Below are 5,624 nucleotides of genomic sequence, written 5' to 3'. Positions count from 1 at the left end.
GAGTAAATGTGTTTGAGTAGTGAGTAAGAGATCTGTATTGTAGGTTCTGGTACCACATTTGGAGCGGTAAGTGTGTGTGTGTGTGTGTGTGTGTGTGTGAGAGAGTTTCTGCTCGATTCATCTTCCATCGCCTGAGCTTTTCTAAAAATATATATTTTTTAACAAAAGCTCAAAGCTATTCTGCAATTCACAATCAGCCTAGGCACAAGCGAAGCACGTAGCCGATGCACATTTGCGCCATAGCGAGCTGTAAATATATCCTAATAATCAGAAAACGATTTCATTTTAGCGCGATATTGAAATCACGTGATCTTCACACAGAGGTGGTCTACAACGACGTGAAACGTTAACAGGCCCGAGTCCGACACGGCCACGTATACAGCCTTCCGTCGCATCACACAACAAACACAACACACAGAGCAGGAAGAATTCAATTCAGCTTTATTTCTGGAGCGCTTTGAACAACGGGCAAGAAATATGTCAATTTAGGATAAATTTTAAATTGATAAATGTATGAATTTATCCTTAATGGGCGAGCCACGGTGAGGCGTCGGCGGTGAGGGAGGAAAAGAAAAACCCCCTGAGATGATACGAGGAAGAAACCTTGAGAGGAACCGGACTCAGAAGGGAACCCGTCCTCATCTGAGTAACGACGGAGAGTGTGAAAGTAAAAGAAAGTTCATTATGGTTTAATATGAAGTCTGTTTTGTTGAACTAGTCCACTGTTCACTAAAGGAGACCCGAGTGTAAAACGGCACGTGGTCATCGCAGTCCCGAGGCCATCGCTGCAACCGTCGTCCCAGCAACCACAGCGAGAACGTCCGTGTGTGATTAGTTTTCTATAACTGTAGCGCCGCTGCAAATCACAGGTTTCTATTAATGCACTCGCTCAACATAATCCTAGACTTATAATAAGCAGATTAAGAAATGTGTCGGAATGAAGGAGTCTCCAGCGTCAGCACTTAAAGCTGTAACTTTAAGTTTCCCGACATCTTCAGGACAGAGGAGGTTACGCTTCTTTGTGGTTTCTTGGTAACAAAAAAAAAAAAAAAAAAGCCAGACAAGCTGTGTTTTTTAATCTTATTAACTTCAAGAGAGGGAAAATTGAGAGGCTGGTGAGGGAACGAGCGTTTACAGCTGCTATAACGTACGTGAGAACACGAACTGACATGTTTCACAGACAGTAAATGTAACTTAAATGTATATTTAAAAAAAAAAAAAAAAGCATGACGTGACGTTCTTTGGAAGATTGCTGTGGTATAAAAGGAATAAAACATCTCAGAATGTGCTGTTGTAGGAAAGTAATCAACTTCAGCGTGGCAGCTGTAACTCCGCTTCATCACGCCACCCCGTCGTCGATTGTTTTCCTCTAACAGCACCTCTCTTCCTCTTTATTGCACACGATGGTTTCATCGAATCACATAATAAAACGCCAGTTTAAACACCCAAGGAAACGTGGAACCTATGTTCATTACAGAACTCAAAGAGTTATTAAAGCGCACCTGTAATGGATTTGAAACGTGCCTAATTTTGTCTTAAAGCTCTCATACGATCGATTTACGCGCATCCGAGATCAAAAAACACGTTAACGTGCTCATCATTTAAACTGCAGCGTTATCTTGTTTCCCCCCAGTGTCACAAACGACTCGTTAAATGATCCGTTCTAAAGGATTCGTTCTAAACTCCTCCTTTCAGAGAGCATACTCTGCTCTGATTGGTCAGACGTCCCAGTCTGTCGTGATTGGTCTACCGCTGTCAGCGTGTTTCAAAAAGGAAACGCCCATTACGGTAAAGAGTTTAAGCTCCGGCGGGGCTTTTTATTACGAACCTACGTAGGTTAGTACAGGAAGTAAAGTCTGGAATCACTAACGACTCGATTCGGCTGTTCAGAATCGATTCCTTCCTTTGGGAGTCGATAAGTCCGTCTGTCGTGCGCTTTGATTTTTGAAACTCTGCAGACGTTTTACGTTCACAAACAGCTCCGTATATAACACACTACATGAAAGGGAACATCTGAAAAACCCTAATAGGTGCACTTTAAAACGTTCTATGCAGCTTTGTGTAATTTATAGCGCCACCTATTAACACAGGACTGAAGCGCAGGTCATATTCTCTCTCTGACGCCTTAAAAATCCAAACTGAATATATTTATCTTTGAATCTTTACTGATTTAACCTGAGATGAACCTTCACTGTAATTACAGCGTCCTCATATCATAGCGTCTGTCCCATAATGACGTAAAAAAAATGGACTTTCTTTAACCACCATTCAATTTAGCAGTCTGGGTTGAAAACACATACAGAGTGAGAAAACATCGCAGGAAAAGCCTCCAAAAGCCAGCAGGACTGACAATTAAAAGAACAGAAAGCCTTTGATCGAGTGAGTTTTTATATATATAGCCCTTAATAACTGTGATTGTATGTCAGCTGAGTTAAACAGCAGCTTTCACAATGACACCGTGAGCTAATTAGCCTTCACATGTGAGCTGGGATTATATTTAGCTGCTGTAAATGTAGGCCAGTTTCACTCAACGGACCTCTTCGGGAAAGATAAATACAAGATTAAAGTTTGCTAGTTTAGTTTAGCACTGGAGCGATGTGGCTAATACTGGACAGCTAGCAAGGAATGAAAAAAAACTCTTCAGTGATGTCACGCTGACGTGCTGTAATCTGTAAACGTGAACCGAACGTCAGCGTTATACATGATGGCGGCCATCTTGGATCGGTTTTGATTCACTTTGTCCCCTCGGCGAAATTCATGGTATTCGTTACTGTACTTAAGTACGGTTTTTAAGTATCAGGTACTTTATTGGAGTATTTGCGTGTTTGCGGACTTTTACGCCACTACGGTTCAATCCAAAATATCCTACTTTAACTCCTTTACTTTCTGCAGCATGTCGATCAAATCAAAGCTCACCCATCACGGAGAAAGAGCTGTAGTGCTGCCTTCGACTAAAGGTCCTAACTCGTTAGATCCGACCTCTGACTTGGAAGAAGCAAGGAATACGCTCCCTCAAATGCCCGAATTCCTACTCAGGAACTTCGTGCCCGAGTGCCCTGGGATCAGCTCCAGGATTAGCGGTATGGAAAATGGATTTATGGATGGAATAAATATATTAAAGTAAATAAAATCAATAAATCAGTACAGGCATTACATACAAGCTACACATTCCAGGCTAACCATATAACCAGTTAATGCTAGATAATTAACTTACTTTTAAAAAAAAAATAATAAAAACCCCAAGGCATTAAGAGCTCCATATTACATTACAAGACCACTAAGTGAAAAATAACAAATAAATAAATAAATAGGAAAATAAAAAAATAACTCAATGGATAAAGAAAATTATCAATATATTCAGGTAAATGATATCAGTAAATCAGTTCTGATATATTATATTATATACAAGCTACATATTACAGGCTAACAACATGATGCTAGACGCTAGATAAAATAAATCAGTAAATTAATAAAGCATAAACTTAATAAACTAAAATGTTTCCGTCTCGGTCAGGGTGTCTTTTGATTTCTTTACAGTCTCATAATTCTATATTTTTCAGTGATGAAGCTACACATAAATCCAGATTTACAGTTTAATGTTCTTTTAAATGTATATGTCACATGTTTAGATTGGGCTCTTTAAATCTATAACTCTATAACTCTATAACTATAAATCTATAACTCTATACATCTATAACTCTATATCTCTATGACTCTATATCTCTATAAATCTATAACTCTATATCTCTATAACTCTATAACACTATAACTCTATATCTCTATATCTCTATAACTCTATAACTATAAATCTATAACTCTATATCTCTATAAATCTATAAGTCTATATCTCTACAGCTCTATAACTCTATAACACTATAACTCTATATCTCTATATCTCTATAACTCTATAACTATAAATCTATAACTCTATATCTCTATAAATCTATAAGTCTATATCTCTACAGCTCTATAACTCTATAACACTATAACTCTATATCTCTATAACTCTATAACTAGAAATCTATAACTCTATATCTCTATAACTCTATAAATCTATGACTCTATAAATCTATAACTCTATATCTCTATAAATCTATGACTCTATATATCTATAACTCTATATCTCGATAAATCTATAACTCTATATCTCTATAACTCTATAAATCTATGACTCTATATATCTATAACTCTATATCTCTATAAATCTATGACTCTATATATCTATAACTCTATATCTCGATAAATCTATAACTCTATATCTCTAAATCTCTATAACTCTATAACACTATAATCCTATATCTCTATAACTATAAATCTATAACTCTATATCTCTATAACTCTATAAATCTATAACTCTACAACTATATCTCTATAAATCTATAACTCTATAACTCTATAACTATAAATCTATAACTCTATAACTCTATAAATATATTACTCTACAACTATATCTCTATAACTCTAAATCTATAACTCTATATCTCTATAACTCTAAATCTATAACTCTGTATCTTTATAACTCTATAACTCTATAAATCTATAACTCTATAAATCTATTACTCTATATCTCTATAACTCTATAAATCTATAACTCTATAAATCTATAACTCTATAACTCTATAAATCTATTACTCTATATCTCTATAAATCTATAACTCTATAACTATAACTCTATAACTATAAATCTATTACTCTATATCTCTATAAATGTATAACTCTATAACTATAAATCTATTTCTCTATAACTCTATAAATCTATTACTCTATATCTCTATAAATCTATAACTCTATAACTATAACTCTATAACTATAAATCTATTACTCTATATCTCTATAAATCTATAACTCTATAACTATAAATCTATTTCTCTATAACTCTATAAATCTATTACTCTATATCTCTATAAATCTATAACTCTATAACTATAACTCTATAACTATAAATCTATTACTCTATATCTCTATAAATGTATAACTCTATAACTATAAATCTATTTCTCTATAACTCTATAAATCTATTACTCTATATTTCTATAAATCTATAACTCTATAACTATAACTCTATAACTATAAATCTATTACTCTATATCTCTATAAATGTATAACTCTATAACTATAAATCTATTTCTCTATAACTCTATAAATCTATTACTCTATATCTCTATAAATCTATAACTCTATAACTATAACTCTATAACTATAAATCTATTACTCTATATCTCTATAAATCTATAACTCTATAACTATAACTCTATAACTATAAATCTATTACTCTATATCTCTATAAATCTATAACTCTATAACTATAAATCTATTTCTCTATAACTCTATAAATCTATTACTCTATAACTCTATAAATCTATTACTCTATATCTCTATAAATCTATAACTCTATAACTATAACTCTATAACTATAAATCTATTACTCTATATCTCTATAAATCTATAACTCTATAACTATAAATCTATTTCTCTATAACTCTATAAATCTATTACTCTATAACTCTATAAATCTATTACTCTATATCTCTATAACTCTATAACTCTATAACTATAACTCTATAACTCTAGGACAGTTGCAAATAAACTCCTCGGGTTCCGGATGTAATCGAGTTCATGCCTCA

Source organism: Ictalurus furcatus, chromosome 16 (genome assembly GCF_023375685.1).
Source record: "Ictalurus furcatus strain D&B chromosome 16, Billie_1.0, whole genome shotgun sequence".
In the NCBI taxonomy this organism is placed as follows: Eukaryota; Metazoa; Chordata; class Actinopteri; order Siluriformes; family Ictaluridae; genus Ictalurus; species Ictalurus furcatus.
The sequence above is the reverse complement of the archived record's forward strand: the minus strand, read 5'-3'. Positions refer to the sequence as shown.